This window comes from Cuculus canorus, chromosome 1 (genome assembly GCF_017976375.1).
Source record: "Cuculus canorus isolate bCucCan1 chromosome 1, bCucCan1.pri, whole genome shotgun sequence".
Classification (NCBI taxonomy): domain Eukaryota; kingdom Metazoa; phylum Chordata; class Aves; order Cuculiformes; family Cuculidae; genus Cuculus; species Cuculus canorus.
The window spans coordinates 91,600,298-91,612,098 of NC_071401.1; the positions used below are offsets into that span (position 1 = coordinate 91,600,298).

Sequence of the window (11,801 nt, forward strand, 5' to 3'; positions counted from 1 at the left end):
CACAAATTCCCACTGCTACTTATAGTTTTAGCCAAAAGTACTTTGCAGGTAAAGTGAATTTAAAAAAAAAAAAATTAAAAAATCCTTCAATAGAGGCAAGAGCCTCATGCTCCCTAGGAGAAAAGTGGCTCCAACCCTCTGTACTGTGAGCAATCCCACGAAACTGCCTGAGGAACCAGAGGCATCATCCTCCACGGTGATCACCAGAAGGAAAACCAACACTCCTCAGCAGGCCTAGGTGGTTTGGGTCTCAACATCTTCACTGCAGTCAAGAAATAAAAACTTTTACTTCCCATTGGTTTCAGCCCTCTCACAACTGAGCCTTAAAGCAGAGGGTGGCTATATGGCAAATAACCCAAGGGCCACAGGAACCAGATGGATGCAAGAGGAGCATTTCAGCTCAGAGACGCTGGTAGGCAGCCCAAGACTTCAGGAAGACATCTGGAGCAAAGGGGTTTCACAGAAAAGAAGATCCTGTACAGCATAACATTGAACCAATCACAACCGCAACTGGGAGATTAACACTTGCACCAGGCATTAAAGATGCATGCATCAACCATACAGCCAAACATCTTTGCTCAGCTGGGAGGAGGAACATCATTCTCGCTGAAACCTGATTGAATGCTAACAGTCAGGCTAATGGGTTTAAAAATCTACTTTTATCAAATAAATTTATTATAGCTGTGTTATTTACCAGTGTGTCAGCCATCATGAAAATCTGGGCCGATAAGCAGTCTAGCCTGTCTCACTAGCAAGAACCTGAAAGCAGATCCAGTGGGAGAAGGCTGAAAACTGGTATCGCTAAACCATCATAGAATCACAGAATCCTAGAATGGTTTGGGTCTGAAGGGACTTTAAAGATCATCCAGTTCCAACACCCCTGCCATGGGCAGGGACACCTTCCAGTATATCAGGTTGCTCTGAGCCACACATCCAACCTGTCCTTGAACACCTCCAGGAATGGGGCAGTCACAGCTTCCCTGGGCAACCTGTGCCAATGCCTCACCACCCTCATTGTGAACAATTTCTTCCTAATGTCTAACCTAAATCTTCCGCCTTCCAATTTAAAGACATTCCCCCTCATCCTATCACTCCATGCCCCTGTAAAAAGTCCCTCTCCAGCTTTCCTGTAGCCCCTTCAGGTACTGGAAGGTTGCTATAAGGTCTCCCTGGGAGCCTTCTCTTCTCCAGGCTGAACAACCCCAACTCTCTCAGCCTGTCCTCATAGCAGAGGTGCTCCAGCCTGCTGATCATCCTCATGGCCCATAATTCATATGAATTATTGTAAGAGGAAAGAGAGGCTAGTTTTGAACCAGCACGATGCACATATTTCTACACCATCATGTTCCCCCGAGAAGACCAAATCTGCATTTGAAGAAGTAACAACTTTGAATCTCCAGGGAGAAAAAAAAAGCACTCTTTGTACAGTCGAGCTTAGGCAAATCCTGCAACAGTAATTACAGACCCTGCCTCCTCAAGCCATCTGCTGTGGCTTTTACACCTCCTGGGAGGGCAGCAGGCAGAGCTGGTGAAAGAGAAGACACACGTACCTCAGAAACTAAAGCCAGCCTGTGTAGAAAAGCTGTGATGCTGGTCTGACCCAAATGAGAACTCGGATTCTACGTATCCAGACCTCCTTCAGTTTACAGATATCACTGGTGTTCACGTAGCAGAGAAAACACCTGGATCTGCAGCCTTTTTGGATCAAAGGGAGTTAGGAGCCTAGCCTGGCAAGTGCCCAGTGGGAAGAGTCCCACCAGGACCTCATGTCACAAATGAGCAAACTTGTGCTCCAAAGTGAGTCTGAGCAACTCGGCTTTCACACACAAACTTCACAAACACCAGCACAGCCAACAGCTCTGCACATCTCTCCACCAAGAAGTGATGATGGGCAGAGTAATTTAGAAAAGCTAGATTCATCCTTTATGAGGACATCACAGGATCCACCCTGATGTATGCACCTGCAGTGGTTGTCAGCATGCGTCTGCAAAAAGATTCTGTCAGCACAGGCACAGCTAGAAGAGGCACAAAGATATACTCACCCCTTGCTCACACAACTGCAAGTTTTGGCCAAGCCACAGACACATTGAAAATCGCACTTTTGCAGTCCAGCTGGAGACAATGCCGATTAATTGTCTTGCCATCCATAAAAAATTACTACAATACTCACTTCACAGGGTTGTCACAAGCATTATTTAACATCTCTGAAGAGCTTTGAAGAAGAAATAGAGGCTATTGTTCTGACTACCATAGAATTTGGAAAGATCTCCTGTGAATTTTGCACGACCATACAGTTGCAGCACTGTTATATTATTTTTCTCCACAAAAAAAAAGCCTCACAGAAGTCCATTTACTCTGGGCAGCAGTTTAGTCAGGAATGTATTTTAGTTTACTCATTAATACATCCTAAATATGTATCAACTTTGACTACTTAATTAATAGATTCAGGTGTTGTTTCTAGTCCTTCTTAATGAAGGGAAACATTGCATTTTTGACAAATAACTCAGTAGAGGCTGTCAGGGCTCCTAACACACACATATACTATAATTACCTAAGTAATGTTAACACAACACAACAACAGGAAAGGGGAAGGCAAATAAAAATTTCACCAAAATCCCATTTCCTTTACAGCAAATGACAAAGTCTGTCTGCATGGAGAAAGGGTGCTACAAAGAGGCCAATGTCGCAACACTTAGTCTGAGCTCAACACTAATGCAGAAACACTGTAAAGGTTTTAAATAATTCTTTTTCTGTGAAAAAGCAAAATACACAGGAGGTGTTGGATTCTTCAAGTTCTGCCGTACACTTGGATCCACCTCTTTTGTAAGCAAAACTTCTACCATTTCATTCCAAATGCTTAAAGAACCTACAGGCCCTTTCATTCTCAAAAAATATATGGAGATCTACACCTACTTCAAGGATGAGCATTCTCAAACTACAGCAGTAACCACAATTAGGCAACAAGGCTGTACCCAGGGTGAAGAACAATCTGGCTGAGAGAACTACCAGTTCCACTACACAGAGCTTCAAACGATGTTTCAACTCTTTGGGGCACGGATCACATCTTTTGTTTGGAAAGCAAACTCCACGCTATTGATACGAATGCAAGATAAACAACAGTATTAGGTCTAGTCAGTACTCTGGCTTTCATTCCGCACTCAAGATGCAATAGGAAGTTTCTTCTCTTCTTCATTTCATCAAAGCTCTGTACCAAGGAACTGGCACCTATGGGTACAGAAAAAAATGCAGCATTGCAGTAGCAAGCTTCACAGAGCCTAGGTGCCAAGTTCCTTGATTCCTAGGGGAAGCAGCAGCTCAAAATTATGTCTGCTCTCCCTACAAAATACATGAAGGAAGTTGCATACTCAAGAATAGCAAAGAGGAGTGGTGGAAAACAAAACCAAAAAAACCAACCAAAAAACCAACCAAACAAAAAAAAAGATAAAGCAACATGAGCATTTGAGCTCATTCAGCAATACTCAACAAGGAGACACAGCATCAATCCCAGCTTTCCTCAGGTTTGTGTTAAGTAGAGATGATCAACTTAACGGGAAGGTTCAGGGTGCCAAGATTATACCAACCCTCTCATTAAACCGGCACGAAACAGAAAGGTGAGACTGATTGGACATTTTGTCCATCATTCTGGTGGGCAGCATCCTCATGAAGTTTGAGCCGTACATTGTTCCAATACAGCTTTCCTTGTCTTTTCCCTGGAAGGTATCATAACTTTCACCCAGCACTTCCTTGGTAATGCACCAGTGTACCCTAGTACAGTCAGTAACTGCCCTCTCCTACTAAAACTGTTTGGGTTTTGCATGGTTTTACAGACAGAAGAAGAGTCCCTGTGGCTCTCAGTTCCTTTCTACAACATTGAATACTCAGTTGGACATGGACAAGAACCCAAGCCTCCGTCTTCCAAAGAAGAAGATCCCGTCTTACTAAACCACACAGTTATGCTGTTTATCCCATGCAAGGTTAGACAGCTATAGATAAAGACACAGCAGAAAGTGGTGTCATTGTGAAAGACTGGATACAAAGGCAGCACTCATAGATTGGTCATAGAATCACCAGGTTGGAAAAGACCTCTTGGATCATAGAGTCCAACTATTCCTATCTGCCACTAAATCATGTCCCTGAGCACCACATCTACGCGTCTTCTAAATACCTCCAGGGACGGTGACTCAATCCCCTCCCTGTGCAGCCTCTGCCAGTGCCTCATGACTCTTTCTGTGAAAAATTTTTTTCTGATATCCAGTCTGAAACTCCTCGGCATAGCTTGAGGCCATTCTCCCTCGGCCTGTCCCCTGTCACTTGGCAGAAGAGGCCACCACCCACCTTTCTTCAGCCTCCTTTCAGGTAGCTGTAGAAAGCAATAAGGTCTCCCCTTAGGTCTTTACAAATGAAGCAAGCATTTCTTCCATTTTTGCTATGAATTGTGCCTAATAGCTGTTAGGTGCCCAGCTTCTCCTCATCGTAATGTATTACACATTCCTAAATGAGTCCAGACACAAGGAGATTTTACAGATAAATTGTAAGCATTCACTAATTTCACAAGCATAAAAAAAATATGCAAGGGTCTGTTTCCTTTGTAATCATTTGAAATCTGGACTTCCGCAATTAACAAACCAAAAGAGGAAACAGAGATAACTGGTGTGATGCACTAGTGAATTAAAAACTTCCTAGATTATCCTGACTTTACCTATACATGCCTGCATCCTGGCAATAATCAGTTCCCAACTTAGGTGCTGACTCACTCTTGGAATGCCGACATGATCATGCATCAGATGGCAAATTGATTTTCACATTACATGTTTAAGAATATCTTCATCAAGCATAGAACCACAGAATAGTTTGGGTTGGAAGGGACCTTAAAGATCATCCAGTTCCAACTCCCCTGCCATGGGCAGGGACACCTCACGCTACATCAAGTTGCTCAGAGCCCCATCCAACTAGGCCCTGAACACTTTCAGGATGGGACATCCATGACTTCTCTGGGCAACACGGGCCAGTGCCTCACCACTCTCACAGGAAAAAATGTCTTCCTAATGTCTAATCTAAATCTCCCCTCTTTCAGCTTCAAACCATTACCCCTTGCCCTATCACTGCACGCCTTCATAAAGAGCTTCTCTCCAGCTTTCCTGCAGGCCCCCTTAAGATTAAGCCTCCCCCTCAAGATTAGTGCTTCCTTGTCTCATTATATGTTGGCTAATACCTCAAACAAATAAGAAATTTGGATAACATCTCCTGATGCCTCTTTGTTCCCTTCCTTTTAGGTTTACCTAAAAAGATGGTATCAATTACTTACGAGGAGATACCCACAGCAAGAGCTCCCTGGTATTAGCCTGAAATGCAAGTGCAGACAGAAAATCTGATTACTAGGAGTTCAGCACAAGAAGGCAGTGGAACAGTCCAAGATACAACAACAGTTTGTGTTTCCTTTGCTTTTTGTCTTTTCTTTTGTTCTTTGTCTTGTAATACTCAAGGTACCAATTGCCTAGTCACCTGTTCTTTGTTCAGGCACTGACTACAGACTAATACGCATGCACCTAACACTTTAAAAAAAAACCCTAACATTGAGAAAGCAAACATTTTTAGCCATTACAGATGATAATTATCTTCGTCAGTATCTTGGCCATTCCTTTCGAGAATTACATTCTTGTGTTTTTTTGTATTTGCATAAAGTGTAGAAGCAGTCTCCCATAATTTATGGCCTTCATAAATTTAATATAGGTGAACTAATTACAGTTAACAGCAATACTTTATTCATACCAGTCCCCCACAAAATGTAAGCTTCAAATCCAATTATTTCACAACAGCTTTGTAAATAAACAAAACACCATTTAGGATTTGGAAACAATGCATCTTTCTGCAAACAAGCAGAAAGTGAAAAAAAAAAAAAAAGAAGCTAGCACGGGACTGTGCAATAGTTTCATTTTGTAAGAAGATTAACACAGGGCAGAAAGCTTTGGCTCTGGCTGGGAAAAGAACATACACTTTGTGCTAGTAAAGCTCCCTGCAATTCAAGTGGAATTTTGTCCTGTTTGTTAGTTAATGCATCTCTTCAGAGATAAAAGAAATCACACTGGGAAGAGGAAATAGCATCCTCATATCTCTCCAACATTACCTCAACTGAAGCCCATTCTGATTTCCACCCTTGTCAGGTACAACCTGCACACTCTGGACTGAGCTATCTGCAGCGTATTGTTAAACTGCAGTACCAAGTTTTGATAAGTGGTCCTGCCATTATAATTGTGCTCGGCAGGGACAATCTGGTCAGGTATCTTTCCTGTGTTTGTTGAATTCAAGCTATATTTGGAGACCAACAGTCTCTATCCTGCTTTCTCCAATTAAGTGTGTGTATAGGGGTGGAGAGGTGAAGGAGGGAATTAAGAGAGAAAGAGATAATGAGAATTCCTTAGAGTATATAAGATTGCCCTTAAAAAAGGCTGACTAAAGTACTGAATGTAATACACGTAGTTTTAATCACAAAGGTTCCATAACAAAAGATATGAAGGGGAAGAAAACTGGAGTACAGAAGGGTGCCAAAAGTGAAGGCTGCTGTTAAAGTCACAGGAAAGACTAGAATGCTTATGTTTAAAATACAAGGACCAGAACTGCTTACAGTGTGAGGGGCTCTGTAACAGCCCAACACACACTGCAGCAAAGCAAGTTCACTGCAGGTTACAACAACTCTGTTTAACTTCATCTCGCATACAGCTGAAGTCTTGAAAGAAAAATGAATGGAAATCCTATCGGTTTTACCACTTGTAGAATCAAACTAGGAAAAAAAAATACACATATCTATCTGTGATTGTGTTTAACTTTACCCAAACGACCTGTAGTTCAAGCAAATAGCCTCAAGTGAAGAGCGTCACTGTGAAACAAATGCTGTCAAGACAAGTGGAGAACTTAGTGCTTCAACTCCACGCTTGTACGTCTCAGCAACTCACTGATGGCAAACATGCGATCTTGGACACCAGCCTATTTTCCTTAGAGTAGGAGTGGGGGAAAGGCCACAGAGTTTACTTTGGACTTGAAATTACTGAGTCTGATAACACGATGAGCTAAGGAGATTATGATTGCTTTGAAGAAAGAGCAACAAGATTACTGCAAACTCTGCCACTCTCCTTTCTTGTGCCACACCTGCTTTCTGCCTAACCAAAGAGGGAAGACGAAGATTAAAAGAGGAAAAAATATCACAGGGGAAGAATACATAAGAGTGGCAACATAACACTTGGCCTCAACACAACAGAGCAGAGTGTATTAAAAGCTATAATCAGTGTGCTTATTGATTCATATGTCTCCACGTTCAGTTTGCAGCTTATTACATCCACCAGCATCATCTGAACATCCAAGCACAACAGCATCCTATGTGGCTGCCGCTTTCAGATCAATAGGGTTTGCTCTTCTCCATTTTGCACTCGCAAGCCGTGCACCCAGGTACAGCATGGCTCTTCAGATAATGCGCTTCCCTTCCAATTCTTTTTGTTTTAAACTGCTCTCTCGCTTCCCAGCCATTCTTCCCCTCACACTCGGCGCTGAGCCCAGCTGCCATACCCCCCAGCCGCCAGCCTGCGCCTACTTCACTCTGCACTCCTGGGGAGGGGCATCCCGGGAGGGATGCTCAGGGACATGGTTTAGTGGTTTATAGGAATGGTTGGGCTTGATGATCCTGGAGGTCTTTTCCAATCTAGTGATTCCATGAATATAGTTTAGTGGTGGACAGGTACAGTTGGACTCAATGACCCCAAAGGTCTTTTGCAACCTAGTTATTCTGATTCTACCCACCTCCCTCAGAGCGGGGGCATCCACATCCCCCTGGCAGGGGTATCCCAGGAGCGATATGATTTAGCAGTGGGCAGGTATTGTTGGGCGTCATGATCTCAAAGGTCTTTTCCAACCTAGCGATTCTAAGGTTCTATGATTCTATTCTCCCGGTCAGGGGTATCCACGTTGTCTTCCCCCCTCCCTCAAGGGCAGGGGCATCCACGTCCTCTTCCCCCACCATGGGCATCCACATCCTCATTCCCCACCCAGGGCAGGGGCATCCATGTCCTCTCATGCCCCATGCGAAGGGGCATCTGCATCCTCTTCCCCTCCCCCCGCCATGGGCAGGGGCATCGACATCCTCCTTCCCACCGTCGACTGGGGCATCTACATTGCCTTCAGACACCCGAGTTCCTCCCCATGGGCAGCGGCACCCACGTTCTCTTCCCCCTCCCACAGGACGGGGGATCCACGTCGTCGCCAGCCCCTCGGCCCTCCCCGGTACAGGAGCACCCACGTCCTCGTCCCCCCTCCGGGGCAGGAGCATCATCCACGTCGCCCATGCCCCCCCTCCTCCGCTATAGAGGCAGGAGCATACACATCCTCTTCCTCCCCTCCCACGGGCAGGAGCACCCACGTCCCCCCCCCGCCCCGCGCAGGGCCCCCCTCGCCCCCACCCAGCGGAGCGGCAGGACCATTGTGCCCTTCCCCGCGCCCCCCGCCCGCACACAAAGGGCTGCGCCCGCCCCAGCTCCAGCTCCGCCGCCGCAGCGCGGGGGGCGCTCGGCTCTGCCCGGAGGGGCTCCAGGGAGCACCGGGAACACCGAGGGGACCCGCACGGCACGGGGGGGGAACACGTCTCCCCTCTCCCCTCCCCCCTCCCGCGGCACCCCAGCATCCGCGCCTCGCATCCTCCGACCTGCAGCCGCCTCCACCACCTCCTCCTCCTCCTCCTCGGGAAGGACCGGCGCGTCCTGCGGCCGCCTCCGCCTGGCGCTGCCCCCCCGGGAGGCGGGGAAGGGGCGAGCGGGGCGGGCGGCTGCGGGAGCCTGGCTCATGGAGTGCGGCAGCCCCGCCGCCCCCCGCAGCCGCTACTTCCTGTGCGGCGCCGGCTCCGTCCCTCCGCGCCGCTGGGGGCGGGCGAGGCGGGCACAGCCGAGCGGGGGGCGAGGCCCCTCCCGCCCGGGAGCATCGCTGGGCCGGGGGAGGCTGCCCGGCGCAGGGGGTGAACGCGTGGGGTTTAGAGTCGTTTTCAACCCAACCCGCTCTGTGATCGTATGAGCTGTGTGCGTCCACAGCCCAGAAACGATCCGTGTCCTAGGCTGCGTCAAAAGAAGCATGGGCAGCAGGGCGAGGGAGAGGATTCTGCCCCTCTATTCCTCTCTTGTGAGACCTCCTCTGGAGTACTGTGCCCAGTTCTGGAATCCTCAGCATAAGAAGGGTATGGAGCTGTTGGAACGGATCCACAGGAAGGCTACAAAGATGATCAGAGGGCTGGAGCACCTTCCATATGAGGACGGGCTGAGAGAGTTGGGGTTGTTCATCCTGAAGAAAAGAAGGCTCCTTCTTCATCCTGAAGAAAAGAAGGCTCCGAAGGCTCTTATAGCCACATTCCAGTAACTGAAAGGGGCTACAGGAAAGCTGGGGGGGAACGACTGTTTACAAAGGCTTGTGGTGATAGGATGAGGGGCAGTGGCCTTAAATTGGACTGGGAATATTTGGATTAGACATAAGGAGGAATTTCTTCACCATGAGAGTGGTGAAGCACTGGCACAGGTTGCCCAGGGAAGTTGTGGCTGCCCCATCCCTGGAGGTGTTCAAGGCCAGGTTGAATGAGGCTCAGAGCAACCTGATGTTCTGGAAGGTGTCCCTGCCCCTGGCAGTGGGGTTTGAACTGGATGATCTTTGAGGTTCCTTTCAACCCAAACCACGCTATAATTCTATGACCTCCCGCCTGCCTGAGGAGGTGTGAAGGGAGCTGTGGAGTGCACACACAGGGATCTGCATGGAACAAATGCAAAGATGACACCATGAGGAATCAATACGGGAAATTCCCAGTAAGGCAGAGAACTAACATGTAACTGTCTGAATAAATAAAGATGGAATCCTGAGTCTGAAGGAAGGAAAAAATGGTGTTCTGAATGCAGGGATGAAGGTTGCAGAGGGGAAGCCGTATGAGGAGTGGCTGAAGTCACTTGGTCTGTGACCCCCAGAGGAGACTAAGGGGAGGCCTCATCGCACTTTACTACTTCCACACAAGGGAAGAAGGAACCAATGCTTATCTCTTCTCTGTAGCAACCAATGACAGGACCCGAGGGAATAGCAGGAAGATGTGCCAGGTAAAGCTTAGGTTGGGTATTAGGAAAAGGTTCTTTACCCAGAGGATGGTGGAGCACTGGAACAGTTCTTCAGGGAAGTAGTCATGGTACCAAGCCTGGCAATATTCAAGAAGCATTTGTACAATGCCCTCAGACACACAGTATGAATGCTGAGGTTGTCCTGTGCAGGGACAGGAGTTGGACTCAATGCTCCCTGTGCGTCCCTTTCAACACTGGACATTCTATGATTCTAAATCAGATGCCATGCCAAGGATTGGTCCTGGTGGAAGCTGTTCATGAAAGGAGCAGGATCTCACCTTGGTTATCTGATTTCAAACAAACGTAGTGCCACAAAGTGATGATATCTTCGTGGTCCTACACGTACCATAAAGAAGCATCTCAGAACATATCAAAGGGAAAACACAGTTGATCTGATTTTCAGAATAAGTCTTGAAAGATGACATTTTGGTTTGGAATCTTACTCGTTCTCCTCACAGTGGGACAGGACCACATGCAAGCAGCAGTGCCTGTCCTGGCTAGAGAAATTCTACACAGAGAGGCTTTCCTGGGTGATGATGAGTAGGAGTAGGGAGATCTTCCTCTCCTTTCTTGGGTGCAGTATGAGGAAGTGTCAAAGCTTAGATGTTACCAATCTTTATTAAAAAAAAAAAAAAAAAAACCAACCCAAACTTTAAAACTGTAATGACATTTTCAAATATCAGTACCTAGCATTCTCCTTCAAACACCTGACTGGTGCCGCTACATAATTGGGTTTACTTTTCAAGATGGTGAGTGCTTGCAGCATCTAAGGCTCTTTGTTCAAGATTGCATATGTTCCTTACCTCTGAAAGTAAGTTCCTTTTATTTGGTTCCACAGCACAGATTTTAGGGAGACAAGTGGTAGGTAGTAAAATGGAAGACAGTGGTCATAGTGCTCACTGGACCATCACAGCAAAGCAACTGCTACCCTCAGCAGTTATGGGAGACCTGTAAAATTAAGTGGTTTTAACAGTTATTTCATTTCCAAATGCTCCCCCCTTTCACTGGCGGTATGTGGCATTCAGAACATCATAACTCAACCTATTTTAGAAAAGTACACAAGTAATGCCTAAATATTTATGTTATGTGCTTACTTAAGTGCCATTAAATCCATTAATTGCTGTGCTTTTACCATCATCGCAGAACTCACTACTGGTTTCCAGTTGTACACAAGTTCTAGTATGAGGCAGAGATTCTTCCATTAGATAGGGTGCATATGCTGCTTTTTCTTATCTCTCGTCTAGCACAGCCTCTTACTGGCAGTTAAATCAGCCTTATCTAATGCTGCTCAGCCCATGCTGACTTGGCCAATCACAAAATCTTTGGCCTATCTCCTGTGCTGGTGTAGCTTTATAGTAGGCTGTCATATATTACAGCAGCCTCTTTGGCTTCCTGGAGAGTGTTGAAGGTGATTTCGGTCCCTCAGGTAGCTCAGAACTAAGACAGGACAAAGGCAATTTAGCATTCCACCAAGGGTCCCAGCACTGAGCCTCCTGTTTGTCTTCATTTCCCACAGTGGTAGTACACAGGTATTTGCAGCTTATTTCTCTGCAACTTCTGGGCTTGCAGAAGGATTCCCATAGAGTACAGCTTCTATTTATTCTTTGTGCGAATTCTTAGTGTACCTCACAAGTCTGTTTCCAAGTAAGAAATAGCTCATTCAAGGAGATGCTCTAA

The 11,801-nt window shown here is 46.5% G+C and overlaps 1 protein-coding gene across 2 annotated transcripts in view; it reads right to left on the bottom strand.

The window, feature by feature from the left end:
- AGPAT3 (1-acylglycerol-3-phosphate O-acyltransferase 3) overlaps nucleotides 1-8,876 on the bottom strand; it is a 96,173-nt gene extending 87,297 nt beyond the window's left edge. For both annotated transcript variants that reach the window (XM_054066444.1, XM_054066439.1), the window contains exon 1: nucleotides 8,687-8,876. The gene's annotated coding sequence lies outside the window, so the exon portion shown is untranslated. The remainder of the gene's footprint in view (nucleotides 1-8,686) is intronic.
- Nucleotides 8,877-11,801: the final 2,925 nt, after the last annotated feature.